The following is a 15,115-nucleotide window of genomic DNA, read 5'->3' on the forward strand; positions in this document are numbered from 1 at the left end:
GGGTGCTGAGTTTTGTCAGATACGTTTTCTGCATCTATCAAAAGGATCATAGGTTTTTTGTTTTTGCTTCTATTTATGTGGTGAATTACATTTATAGATTTACATACATTGAACCATTCTTGCGTCGCTGGGATGAAGCCCATTTGATTGCGGTAGATTATTTTTTGATGATGAACGGAATTCAGTTTGCTAAGATTTTATTGAGGATTTTTGCATCTATATTCAAAGGGATATTGGTTTGCTGTTTCCTTCTTTTGTTGTATCCTTTCCTGGCTTTGGTATCAAGATGATGGTGGCTGGCTTCATGGAATGAGTTAGGGAGGATTCCTTCCTTCTCTGTCATGAAGTAATTTCTGCAGTCCATGTACCAGTTCTTTGTGGGTCTGGTAAAATTTTACCAGCTATGAAACCATCTGGTGTGGGACTTTTTCTTTTTTTACTTTAAAAGCGTTTTATTAAGTTACACAGTGCTGCTACTAGTAACAGTAAGAAACATTTGAAATGACTTACTAAATTTTTTTTTTTTTTTTTTGAGACAGAGTGTATGTTGTCCTTGGTAGAGTGCTGTGGCATCACAGCTCACAGCAGCCTCCAACTCTTGGGCTTAAGCGATTCTCTTGCCTCAGCCTCCTGAGTAGCTGGAACTGCAGCCCAGGTGCCTACCACAACACCTGGCTATTTCTTTGTTGTAGTTGTCATTGTTGTTTAGCAGGCCCAGGCCAGGTTCGAAGCCTCCAGACCTGGTGCTTGTGGCCGGTGCCCTAACCATTGAACTACGGGTGCCATGCCAGACTTATTTAATTTTCTTCCTGAAACTAAAGCAAGCATTAAAATGAACAGTTAGGGAAACTTTCTTTCTAGCCTCAGTTCCTCATTTAATTTTATTTTATACACAGTATTACTGTTTTCCTCTTTCATTCAAATATGAAAGTTTGTTTTTGTCTACTTTGAGTGGCCATGATAGACTTTTCATATAAAATATTTTCAATGGAAAAACAATACAAGTACCTGATAATAAATTAGACATATACAAAGATACATAATAAAAATAACTCTCCCACTCCACTTTCTCAGACCTCATTCTCAGAGACAATCACTAGTAAATGGTGCCTGTGCTTCCTTCCTGAAATCTTTGCTATAAAAATAAGTGTTACCTTCTCCCAGCCTATAAAAATTAGGTTACAAATATCATGCTTTCTTCTCTTTCATATTGTTTTTTATCTCTGTATCATTATACCTTGGAGATTATTATATCATGGCATATACAGATTTAAGTTGTATTTTACAACTGGTCCTTATAGGCAGTGGTAGACTAACAATCTTATGCATATATTTGTAGGGTAAATTTCTTTCTTTCTCACTTTATTTATTTTTTTTTTTGTCACCCTCAGTAGAGTGCTATGGCATCATAGCTCACAGCAACCTCAAACCCCTGGGTTCAAGTGATCCTCCCACCTCAGCCTCCCAAGTAGTTGGGATTATAGGCTCCCACCACAACACCTGGCTATTTTTATAGATGGGCTCTCACTCTTGCACAGCCTGGTCTTGAACTCCTGAGCTCAAGCAGTCCACCCGCCTCAGCCTCCCAAAGTGCCAAACCCAGGCTGTAGGGTAAATTTCTAAAAGTGTTTTTTCTAGGCCAAAGAGTATGTAATTTTAAATTTTGGTAGTTATTGTCAGATTGCCCTACAAAAAGACTACAAATTTATAATCCTTCCAACAGTGTATGAGAATGCCTGTTTTCTTTACCTCGCACTAACACTGTGAAACAAATATTTATTGAGCACTTATCGTATACCACAATACATTCACAATACTGAGGATAAGTAGTAAACAAAATAAAATCCTGCAAAGATAGGCACTAAACAGAATAAGTAAAATAAATGGTATTTTAAAAGGTAGGTAGTGCTGTGGAAAAAAGTAAAGCCAGAGAGGAGGACTAAGACTTTTTTTGTTGTAAGATTTTTATTTTATTTTATTATTATTATTATTTTTTTTTTTTGGTAGAGACAGAGTTTCACTTTATCACCCATGTTGATGTGCCATGGCATCACACAACTCTCAACAACCTCCAACTCCTGGGTTTTAGGTGATTCTCTTGCCTCAGCCTCCCGAGCAGCTGGGACTACAGGCACCCGCCACAATGCCCCCACCTATTTTTTGTTGCAGTTTGGCTGGGGCCGGGTTTGACCCGCCACTCTCATACTCACTGAGCCACAGGTGCCACCTGGAAGTTTTTTTTATTGCTTCTTCAGTTTTGTTACTTGTCTGTTCAGGAGTTCTGTTTCTTCCAGATTGAGCTTTGGGAGGTTGTATTTCCAAGAATGTCCATTTCCTCAACCTTTTCAAATTTCTGTTCATGGAGATTTTTATAGTACTAACAGATATTTTATATTTCTGTGGTATCAGTTTTCATATCTCCATTTTCATTTCTCAGTCAGCTTATTAGGGTTCTTTCCTGTTTCTGGTTAATCTAGTGAGAGAGCTGTTTTTTTGTTTTTATTGAGACAGAGTCTCAACTTTGTCACCTTGGTAGAATGCCATAGTGTCATAGCTCATAGCAACCTCAGACTCTTGGGCTCAAGCGATTCTCTTCAGAATCCTCAGCTTCCCAAGTAGCTGGAGACTATGGGCTCCCGCCACAATGCCTGGCTATTTTTAGAATTGAGGTCTTGCTCTTAGGCTGGTCTTGAACTCGTGAGCTCAGGTAATCCACCCGCCTCAGCCTCCCAGAGTGCTAGGATTATAGATGTAAGCCACCACGCCAAGCCGAGGCCTGTTGATTTTTAGCCATCTTTTTCAAAGAAACACCTTTTTGTTGCATTAATCTGTATAATTCTTTTACTGATTTCATTTAGTTCCACCCTGTCTTTAGTAATTTCTTCTCCTGAATTTAGGATTGGTTTGTTCTTCCTTTTCTGATTCCTTGAGACCATTCAGTAGATTATTGATTTGTGATCATTCTGTCTTTTGTATGTAGGCATTTATGGCAGTGAATTTTCTTCTTATAAGAAGAATCTTTTGATTTCCATCTTTTTTTTTTTTTTTTTTGGCCCGGGGCTGGGTTTGAACCTACCACCTCTGGCATATGGGGCTGGCACCCTACTCCTTTGAGCCACAGGCGCCGCCCTGATTTCCATCTTAATTTCCTCCTTGGCCCAACTGTCATTTAGCAGTAGGTTTAGTTTCCATGACTTTGTGTGATGAGCATTTCTTTCTTTCTTTTTTTTTTTTTAGAGACAGTGTCACTTTATTGCCCTTGGTAGAGTGCTGTGGTATCACAGCTCATAGCAACCTCCAACTCCTGGGTTTTAGGTGATTCTCGTGCCTCAGCCACCCGAGTAGCTGGGACTACAGGCACCCGCCACAACGCCTGCCTATTTTTTGTTGCAGTTTGGCCAGGGCCAGGTTTGGACCTGCCACCCTCGGTATATGGGGCTAGTACCCTACCACTGAGCCACAGGTGCCGCCCAAGCATTTCTATTGGAATTGATTTCTACTTTTATTCCACTGTGGTCTGAAAAGCTACATGGTATGATCTCTACTTTTTTTTTTTTTTTGTAGAGACAAAGTCTCACTGTACTGCCCTCGGGTAGAGTGCCATGGCATCACACGGCTCACAGCATCCTCTAACTCTTGGGCTTACGCGACTCTCTTGCCTCAGCCTCCCGAGCAGCTGGGACTACAGGCGCCCGCCACAACGCCCGGCTATTTTTTTGTTGCAGTTTGGCCGGGGCTGGGTTTGAACCCACCACCCTCGGCATATGGGGCCGATGCCCTACTCACTGAGCCACAGGCACCGCCCATGATCTCTACTTTTTAAAAATTTATTGACATGTTATATGGCCTAGGATGTGATCAGTCTTAGAGAATGTTCCGTGAGTTGAAGAGAACAACATTTATTCAGTAGTTTGGGGGTATACTGTTTAGACACAGTGAGCCATTCTTATGAAGAAATCATAAGAATCCTGTCCAAATCCAGATTCTCAGGTGCCAGCCAAGGGCAGCCTTACAAATAGCTCTTTCTAAAGATAGCAGCAGTCTCAGATCTGCTATCATAACTTTCTTTAGCATACTAGTAAAATACTGTATCACTGAATTGTAGATGTATGATTGCATCACCTGTATGTATTGAGCTGTTGTGCTCATTTTCCTCTTTATCATATAGAAAATACCTTAAATTTCCCAAATAACATAGAATTTGCATAGTGTCAGTTACAGTTCTAATTCTCCCTTTTGAGTTCAATAAGAAACAATAGAGGCTTTTTAAAGTTTTATAGCATGTAAGTTTTTCTTAAATTATCCAATTAAACTATTTTATGAATAATATGTTGAGTGTGGTGGGGATTTTTTGCTTTTGTTTTTGTCAGTCTGTATTGATATGATTTATCATCTAAAATAATGTTGTTCTCTGAGTACTCCTGGCAGAAAACAGGCATGGAGCAGGAATTAGGAACCTGTGGCCGTAAGGTCCTTAACTGTGGCCTTTTGACTAAATCCAAACTTTATAGAACATATCCTTTTATTAATACATTATTGTTCATCTGTTTTATATATATATATATATTTATTTTTATTTATTTATTTTTTTTGAGACAGAGTCTCACTTTGTCACCCTTGGTAGAGTGCTGTAGTGTCACAGCTCACAGCAACCTAAAAATCTCAGGCTTAAGCAATTCTTTTGCTTCAGCCTCCCTAGGAGCTGGGACTACAGGTGCCCACCACAATGCCTAGCTCTGTTTTATGTTGTTATTGTTGTTGCAGTTGTTGGGTAGCAGGCCTGGGTTGGGTTCGTATCTGCTAACCTGGGTGCATGTGGCTGGTGCTGTCACCACTGTGCTATGGGCATCAAGCCCATCTGTTACATTTTTATTTTATTTTTAAAATGAACTTTTTAAAAAAAAATTCTGCTTTTTATTTTTTTTCCATTTTTACAGTTACAAAAGAAAAAATAAGAGCCCTAAAATCTTGATTATTTTTCCTTTTTTTTTTTGGACCAAATAGTCATTTTCCTCTAAGTTTACTGACCTGTAGAACTTTTTATTCAATAAAATCTTTCAATGGAAAGACTGGAGTTTAAAAAGAAAAAGATGGATATCTTAAGGGTACAGAGAATGCTCAGAACAGAAGATGATGGGAAAATGGTTTTAGTCACTGATTATTTCATTATCCTTAGACTCAGTTGCCCCTTGTCCCTCCCCAACCCCAATCTACACGATCTTTTTTTTTTTTTATTGTTGGGGATTCATTGAGGGTACAATAAGCCAGGTTAAGATCAAGAAAAAGGTTTAAGTATTTTAAAATAATTAAAAAAAAAAAATTCACATTGGGTGGCGCCTATGGCTCAAGGAGTAGGGCACCGGTTCCATATGCCGGAGGTGGCGGGTTCAAACCTAGCCCCGGCCAAAAACCAAAAAAAAAAAAAAATTCACATTTATAAAAGAACACTCAAGTCAGGAAATATTTTCCCATCATGCTTTTCTGTGACCAAGTGTCTGAACCAAAACACTGTTGATATCAGACTGCTTCAAGTTTAATGAGAGTTGATTCCCATGACAATAGAAAGTGATGACTGTGAGAGGTGCACTGGGGTTTTGTTCTACTTAATTTTAAATTCCTGAAATGGGGGAGGAAGGAGGGAATTTAGGAATTTATTTCTGTTAAAATATAGAAGTTATTGCAAAACCCTGACTGTAAAAACGCACCAATATAATCGGACTTTGCATACAGTAGCTAAGAGAATCCAAATGTTTGAGTGAAACAGTGAATTTGCCCAGCAGAATGCTGACAAATTTCCATCCACTTGCCCTCTTGAAAATAAAAAAACAAAACAAATTGTACAGCTAGAATTTTGATATCTGAAATATATATATATTTTTTAAGCAGTTCTGGCCAGGGCTGGGTTTGAACCTGCCACCTCTGGCATATGGGGCTGGCACCCTACTCCTTGAGCCACAGGCTCCGCCCAGATATCTGAAATATTTTTAAATAAGTTGTCCATAGGACAACTGGCTCAGCTCTCCTTTATAATATCTCCAGGTTATCTTTTCGCAAAGATGTTTGTTAAAACTTACTGCCTCTCCCTCAGTTGTGAGGGCAAGCAAGGCTCAGTTTATCCATCTTCCCCAAACCATACTGCTCCTTTTCACCAGTCTGCCCCAGGAGATTGGTTAAAACTCAAAGTTTTCATCAGCCATGTCAATGGCCCAAGCAGACTTTTCCCACTGGGTTTTGTTGTAAATTTTCTCAATTGGGATGCCCCACTTCTTGCACCAAGCCACTGTGATCCTAGAGTCCAGATAATTGAGTTTGGAGGGTCTCAAAGCAATTTATTTATTCTCCTCAGTCTGTGGCCAGAACTTTCACCTTCATCAACTGTTCTAACAGCCTTCTTCTTTGATTCTACTTCCTTCTTGGTCTTTGCATCTTTCATGACCTTGCTGTCAGCCTTGGCACTTTTCAGGTCTCTCCAGATCTCTCCAGGCATCTGCTAGCTGATCCTTCTTGGCTTCAATCTTAGACTGCAAGTTCATCATAGACTTCTCAAAAGTTTTTGGTGGTGCCCTCTGATGGTTACAAAGAATTACAGCAGCTCACTTGGCACGGTTATAAGAAAGGATCTTTGCTGGGGTGTTCTCATTCGCAACAGTGAGTTCTTTCAGTTGTTGCTGTAGTGTGATGGAGGCATTGTATTTACGGAATACCTTAGCCATCAAGCCCTCCATGAGATCCTGAAGGTGCTTATTTAGAATACCAGTGTTGAGTCTATCAAAAAGATCATCTTCAGGCTGTTTTTCTCCATAAATAGTTGTAGGTTCTTAAAAACTCGTTTCTCGATGGATGGCGACCTTGTTATAGTATCTGATTGAGTCCTTCCCGGGGAAGTCGAACTCTACCACGTATTCCTGACCATCTAGCTCTGGGTGCATATTCATGTGCTCCACATGAACTGAGCAACAACCCACAGCATCTGCCCTTTCTCCTTTCTTCTTCCTCCTTCTTGTTGCCTGCTCTTAGAGCAAGCTTGTCAATGAAGTACAAAACTACAGCTTTCTGCCAGACTTTCATCTCTTTGGACTTCCAGTCTTCTCTATATTGGTTCTAGATCTTGTCCACACATTTCTTCAGCCGCCGAGCAATCTCATATTTCTGCCAGTCTTTCTCACCCTTTATTCGTGAACTGGGGTTGAGCATAATATATTTAATGGAACCTTGGATGTTTTCTGTCCAGGAGACGAGTCAAGTAACCTTATTATCATGCTGGACCTCTCCACGTATGTCCTGGAGGAGGAGATGGAACCTTAGCATCTTTGCTACAGTTGATAATTATATCTTCAGGCATGATTCTTCTCTTCAGCGTGCCCATCTTGGGGTGGTTGCCACAGCCATGGAAAAGTCCAGGGGGCTCTATCTTGAAATTGGCAATCCTCTCTTTGTGGTTATTCATAATACAGAAACCATATTCTTTCAATAGTTTTTCATTCTCCTCTTTAATTTTCAGTTTCTCTTCCTTGTTCATCTGTTTCCAAGCCTCCGATTGGGCTTTGAAATACTGGCTCATCTGGGTAAAATCACATTTGCTTAGGATGGTGATAATATTATTCTCTTCATTAGTCATTTCCTTTCTCTAGTCTTTAAAGAAATTTTTCCCAAGTATTTCCTTAGTAGTATATTCATAGTCAAGCATTTTTGCAAAGAATGTAGCTACTTCTGCTTTGGGGCTTAGCTTTAAACAACTTTACCATCATAGTAAAACTTGACACTCTCTGCAAGAGGCTCATATGGTGGAGCAAATACAGGACCTTTATGCTCTAGGAATTTCCACTTGATGCTTTCAGGATAGTGCTCTTCTTCCCACCATTTCCATTTCTGCTCCTTTTCTTTCTTTGGCTTCTTTTTCTTGTTATCTGGCTCAGGAACTTTTTTATCTTTATCTTTATTCTTGGGTTTTTTCAACTTACCATCCTCTTCTTCCTCTAGTTTTCTTCTCCTTCTTGATACCTTCTATTTTAATTTTCTTATGTTTATAATCAGCATCATTTTCATCTCGAGGTCTCTTTAATGGCTTTATATCCGCTGTAGGAGGAACAAAATAGCCATCGTCTTCTGGCTCATCTTTAACCTGTGGTGGACTAGAGAAGTCATTTTCCTTCTTTATTTTTGCATCCCCAGAGGCTCCCCTTTTCGTTTTTCTTTGTCTCTTTGTGTTTATCTTTATGCTTTTCTGAGTTTCCATCTTTGTGTTTAGTTTTCTCCTCCTCCTTGTGTTTCTTTTCAGAATCTTTATGTTCACTGTTGCTAAGCTTTGACTTTTCCCGCTCCTTCTTGTCCTTCTTGTACTCTTTGTGCCGGTGTTCTCCATCTTTGTGTTTATGAGAATCATTCAATCGGAAATCCGCCTGGATCTGGGAATCACTGTGGAGATGGTCCCCACTCATGTCGGCCGAGCTGCTGGTGCTGCTGGCAGGGAGGCGGCGGGGGACGCGGATGGGCGGCCTGGGGAGGCGGCGTGGGCAGGCCGGAGACTCCTGGAACCCCTGGGGCAGTGACGGTGATGGCTGCGCTGCGGCCGGGAGGGTGGCAAAAACAGACCCTAGCAGTTGTGTAACATCCCAAGTTCGCATTTCCTAAAATGAATGTATTTTTAAAATGCCAAAGAATAAACAAAGTTTCAAGGAAATAATCTTCCCAGATTGACCAGCACCATCAGAACACTACTAAGCCAGAAGGGCTGAATTAACAACTGTTACACTCATGATTTATTTCTAACTTTTCTGCCTCACTGGCACAACTACCCCACAAGGTTGGTTGGCAAGAGTTCATGAGGGTTGAGTATGCCCATCTGTTTTCAGTGTTTCACTCTGTTGTCTGAAGCTAGAGTTCTGTGGCCTCAGTCTAGCTCATAGTAACCTCAAACTCTTGCTCAGGCTGGTTTTGATCTCTGGAGCTCAAGTGATCCTGCTGCCTTGGCCTCCCAGAGTGCTAAGATTACAGGCATGAGCCACCATGTGTGGCCTGTTAACCAGCTTTTGACAACTGTACACTGTGTATGTATTTGAAGCAAAATTTGTTAGTAGATGCTCAGCTTGACAGTATTTCTTTTTTTTTTTTTGGTGCTGGGGCCAGGTTTGAACCTGCCACCTCCAGTATATGGGGCCAGCGTCCTACTCCTTGAGCCACCGGCACTTCCTAGCTCGACATTATTTTTTTATTCTGTCTGCTTAACAGCCCATCACATCATGGAAGAAAAGAAAATCCTGAAGAAAGAGACTTTTTTTAATGAGAATTGCTAATTGCAGTGTTATCATGTTTTTGCTAAAGATAAGATGATTTTTGCTTGCTTTAAGATACTGCAGTGTCAACATTAAAGAAACTCAGTGCTTATCAGCATTAAAAAGACTCACAAGGACCACAGATATTTTAAATTAGATGTAGAGGCATGAAAAGTTATATTTAGAAATGGGAAGATGACTGCTCGGGAGGCTGAGGCAAGAGAATCGCGTAACCCCCCCCCCCCCCCAAAAAAAAAAAAGCTGGAGGTTGCTGTGAGCCGTGTGACATTATGGCACTCTACGGGCGGCAAAGTGAGACTCTGTCTCTACAAAAAAAAAGAAATGGGAAGATGAAAAGCAAAAACAAAGACAGTTCTTCCAAGCAGCAATAAGACCTGGAAATAATGCCACTGAAGCAATTTATAAAGTAGATAATATACTCAGGGAAAATGAGAAGTCATTCATTGATGTAGAAATTGTGAAAGAATGCATTGTCGAAGTTGTAGTATGCTTAGGACCTTAGGATGTTTCAAGGTACAAATAGCTGTCTCTTTTGAGGAGAACCATAAGTGATTGGCAGCATGAATTAGCCTTCAACTTAATGGAACAACTTCATGCAATACTTCAGAAGGAAAATACTATATATTTTTCTGTTGCTTTGGATGGATGAACTGATACTACTGACTCAGCATAGGTTTTATACTTCATTTGGGTCTTAACAAGATTTTCTTTGCTATGAAGAGTTACTTACTTAGAGCATTCTTGTGAATAGAAAAGGGAGAATATATGTCTTCATCAACTTTCAAGATAATGTTGTGAAGTTGGACTGAATTTGGTAAGTTTAGTGAGTATATTCAGATGGTTCACCTTCTGTGACAGAAAAACATGAAGAGTTTATTTTACAGACAAGGTGTTAGCAGATCCAGATACTCTCATCTCTTTTCATTGTATATTGCATCAGCAAACTCTATGCTAAGGGTAATATTTTAAGTGACACTTTGGAGCAAATTATAAGTATTGCTGACTATATTTATGCAAAGGCAACATGGTATTGTCCGTGGGTGATACGCTGTGTTATTCTAAAATGCATTGTTTATCACAAGGTCAGGTGTTAGCCAGTATTTTACTGGGAGAAACATAATTAAATTTTATGAAGAACAGAATTAGCAATGTGAATTTTTTCTATGATAGTTCACTCAGTTGCACCTAGAGTACCATGGCATCATAGCTCACAGCAATCTCAAACATTTGGTCTCCTCTTGTTTTAGCTTCCTGAATAGCTGGGATTACAAGTACTCACCACAACACCCAGCTAGTTTTTTTAAATATTTTTAGTAGAGACAGGATCTCACTTTGCTAAGGCTGGTCTTCAGAATCCTAAGCCAAGGCAATCCTCCCGCCTTGGCCTTCTAGAGTGCTGGGATTATATGTGTGAGCCCCACACCCAGCCAGCAATGTGAGTTATTGAAAGAAGATCTTTATAGGCACGCAGCATTTCTGTGATATATGTCATATTAAAATGATTTGAATATTTTTTGCAAGATGAAACTAAGTCATTGATATATGGCAAAAAAAAATACATATATAGATATAGATATCTTTTTTCAAAACACTTCTTCAGAAAGAAATTTAGGGTGACCAGTTAGCAAAGGTCATTGATGAGCAGTAGTATTGCATTTCTACTCAGGATGATGAAGAATATGCAGCTGTTACAGACCTGTTAACTGGAGAACACAACGAAAGGTTTGCTGGCTTTGAGAATCACGGCATCATACTCAAATTAGCATTTTAGCTTCACCGGGCATCTAAAGATTTACAGGTGGAATTGATTGACTGCTCAGGTGACATTTTAAAGTCAGTGTTTGATTCTAAGAAAGGTCCAATTAAAATATGGAAAAATGCAGTAGAATACTCACGCCTTCAGCATCATGCCCGCAAATGCTTTCCTGCTTTTCACCCATTTATTGCTGTGAATCTAAATTCTTCTACCTAACCCACATTGAGCTGCCCTTAAGGTCACAAATGACTGACATCCATAGAGGACCAAGTGAAACTACAGACCTTCATGCTTTAACCAAGTGTTCAGATGTTTTCCAACAGAAACCAGACACACACAGTCATTACAAGATTAATTAACTTTAAAATTAACAGATAGTTTTCATTTTTTGAAATAATTAAGTACATAGCAGTTAGAATTTTACAAAACAGTGTACATTTTTAAGTATATTTAATTGAAGTTTCTGGAATATGGCCTTATTTGATTATAGCTAATTAACATGGCTTTCCATCATGAAAAGGTTCCCCACTCCTGCAATACAGTGATGATGTTCTGTACTTAAAGTATACTTCTAAGCAGAATTAGTAACCTTGTCAATAAAAATTGGTGGCCTCAACACATTGTTTTTAAAGATCTTTGATCTTCATAGAGTACCTGAGGCAGCTTAATATGTTGTCCTTTTTAGGTAAAAGAATTCCTGTACATACACTTTCATGGCATCAGCAAAACTGCCAGATGTACAGTGATAAAAATCCTTACAAATTTTAGCCATGTTTTGAATGTATTAATCAGTACCATTTAGGTTGTTTATATCTTTCTAATTCTGAGATACTAAAATAATGTTGTTTTTTTTTTGTTTGTTTGTTTGTTTTTGTAGAGAGAGTCTCACTTCATGGCCCTCGGTAGAGGGCCATGGCATCACACAGCTCACAGTAACCTCCAACTCCTGGGCTTAAGCGATTCTCTTGCCTCAGCTTCCTGGGTAGCCGGGACTACAGGCGCCTGCCACAGCGCCCAGCTATTTTTTGGTTGCAGTTCAGCCGGGACTGGGCTTGAACCCGCCACCCTCGGTATATGGGGCCGGCGCCTTACCGACTGAGCCACAGGCGCCACCCCTAAAATAATGTATTAATATTAAGCTACATTGACTGAGATTTGTTCCTCTTTTCTTATGATCTGTATCATTCTTTCTCAGCTGAAATACGATCGCTGTCCCGGGTGGCTTTATGAGATTGTTCTCCGTATTGCACAATGTTCGTCGCCTCTGGCCTTTACCCTTATAAACTCCAGTTATGGATGCTCCCTCTCTGCTTCTTTCCTCGCCTCCTATTATTAAAACAGAATAAGATTCTCACATGTTTCCAAATATCCTTCTAGGGAAATATATAACATAAAATATATAATATATAATAATATCTCCTTCAGCTGAGAACTGCTGTTCAAGATCTATTAGGTTTGATGCCAGTCTTTAAAATTAAAACCAGAATTAAATAATACATTATTTTTGATTTGTAAGACCTTTTTATAGAATTTATTCTTTCAAATATATTACCAACTTTGTTTTAAAAGGCACCCTGTGAGGCATTTATTAGTATCTATATTTTACAGGTGAGAAAATTGATCTTGAGAGAGATGAGATATTTTACCCAAATTTCAGGACACATTAGCTGTAGTATTGCATTTCTACTCAGGTTTGTGTGTCTCTCCAAAGTTTGTCGTCAGTGTAGTAGTTAAAAGCATAGATTTTAGTATCATTTGGAACTGTGTTTGGGCCCTGAGTTCACTTTTTAACTTTATAGCTCTGGCCTGTTTCTTCATCTGATTTTTTTTTTTTTTTTTTTTGAGACAGAGCCTCAAGCTGTTGCCCTGGGTAGAGTGCCATGGTGTCACAACTCATAGCAACCTCCAACTCCTGGGCTCAAGAGATTCTCCTGCCTCTGCCTCCTAAGTAGCTGGGATGACAGGCGCCCGCCACAACACCCAGCTGTTTTTTGATTGCAGCTACCATTGTTGTTTGGTGGGCCCAGGCTGGATTTGAACCCGCCAGCTCAGGTGTATGTGGCTGACGCCTTAGTGCCCAGCCTTCTTCATCTGATTTACTCCTCTTCCTGTCTTTGTCTCAGATAGAGACATCACTCATTAAGTATTAGATAAATGCAAACAGGCAGGTAGGTATCTACAGGCAGGTTGGGAAGTACGGAGAGGAATAGCGAACAGTGGTTTATGGATTTATTATAAAAGATACTACAGGGTGGCGCCTGTGGCTCAGTGAGTAGGGTGCCGGCCCCATATACCTAGGGTGGCGGGTTCAAACCTGGCCCCAGCCAAACAGCAACAAAAAAATAGCCGGGCGTTGTGGCTATTTTGTGTGTGCTCCGGAGGCTGAGGCAGGAGAATCCCGGAAGCCCAAGAGCTGGAGGTTGCTGTGAGTCCTGTGACGTCATGGCACTCTACCGAGGGCAGTAAAGTAAGACTCTGTCTCTACAAAAAAAAAGAGAGAGTCTCACTTTGTCGCCCTCAATAGAGTGCTATAGCGTTACAGCTCACAGCAACTTCCACCTCTTCGGCTTAGGCAATTCTCTTGCCTCAGCCTCCCGAGTAGCTGGGACTACAGGCTCCCACCACAACTCCCTGGCTATTTTTTGTTGTTGTTGTTGCAGTTTGGCTGGGGCCAGCACCCCAGCTCTTTTTTTTTCTTTTTGCTACAGTCTCTTCTGGAAAATTACATGATTACATGTATTTAATTTGTAGCCAATATAACTAGGCTTCTGTCTCCTTCCCTCACTTGTTATGTCTCTGTGTATTAGTTATCTATTGCTGCATAACAATTTAAAACTTAGTAACTTAAAAAAGCCAACATTTTAATCTCACAGTTTCTGATGGTCAGGAACCTGGTAGTGGCTTAACTTAGTGGTTCTAGCTCAGGGTCTCTCCTGAGGTGGTGTTCAAGCTTTTAGCAGAAGGAAGATCTGAGCCTAGACTCAGATGTAAGATGCAGCAATCTGCTTCCAAGCTTGTTCACGTGATTGCTGGCACATCTCTGATCCTTACTTGCTGTTGGCTTTAGTTCCACCCCATGTGAGTCCCTTCATAGGGCTATTTACAACATGGCAGTATGCTTTCCTGAGAGCAAGTAATCCAAAGAGAGAATGCTCCCAAGACAGAAGGCATAGTATTTTATAACATAATTTTAGAAGCAACAAACCATCACTTCTGCAGTATGCAGTTGGTCACATACACAAATCCTTGTTCACTATAGGAGGGAATTATACAAGGTCATGAGTTGGCGAGGAGGCACAGCTCATGGAGGCATCTTAGACCTCTTTTAGGAAAAAAAAAAACTCACTTTTCTAGTGTTGCAAGAATCCTTATTAAATTTTGTCTATTTTTCTTTGATTTTTTTCTTTTTTTTTTGTAGAGACAGAGTCTCACTTTACCGCCTTCAGTAGCGTGCCATGATGTCACAGGACTCACAGCAACCTCTAGCTCTTGGGCTTCCGTGATTCTCCTGCCTCAGCCTCCCGAGGGACTACAGGCGCCTGCCACAACGCCCGGCTATTTTTTGGTTGCAATTCAGCCGGGGCTGGGTTTGAACCCGCCACCCTCGGTATATGGGGCCGGCGCCCTACTCACATGAGCCACAGGCGCCACCCTCTTTTCTTTTTCTTTTTGAGACAGAGTCTCATTATGTTGCTCTGGGTAGAGTGCCGTGGCATCACATCTCACAGCAACCTCAAATTCTTGGGCTAACGCGATTCTCTTGCCTCAGCCGCCCAAGTAGATGGGACTACAGGAGCCCGCCACAAAGCCTGGCTGTTTTTTTTTTTGTTGTTGCAGATGTCATTGATGTTTAGCAGGCTTGGGCTGGGTTCGAACCCACCAGCTCCGGTGCATGTGGCTGGCACCCTAGCCACTAAGCAACAGGTACTGAGCCTCTTTTTTTCTTTTAATTCTTTTTAAAAAGTCTTTAAAAATATTAATACATTGGGTGGCGCCTGTGGCTCAGTCGGTAAGGCGCCGGCCCCATATACCAAGGGTGGCGGGTTCAAACCCGGCCCCGGCCTAA

The 15,115-nt window shown here is 40.6% G+C and overlaps 1 protein-coding gene and 1 pseudogene across 1 annotated transcript in view; one reads left to right on the plus strand and one right to left on the minus strand.

Annotated features, from left to right (window-relative positions):
• The window catches only part of CUL5 (cullin 5), a 132,783-nt gene that overhangs the window by 38,547 nt on the left and 79,121 nt on the right, over window positions 1–15,115 (plus strand). The gene's annotated exons all lie outside the window — the stretch shown is intronic.
• On the minus strand, window positions 6,171–8,438 carry LOC128587555 (DNA topoisomerase 1-like; annotated as a pseudogene).

This window comes from Nycticebus coucang, chromosome 6, assembly GCF_027406575.1.
Source record: "Nycticebus coucang isolate mNycCou1 chromosome 6, mNycCou1.pri, whole genome shotgun sequence".
Classification (NCBI taxonomy): Eukaryota; Metazoa; Chordata; class Mammalia; order Primates; family Lorisidae; genus Nycticebus; species Nycticebus coucang.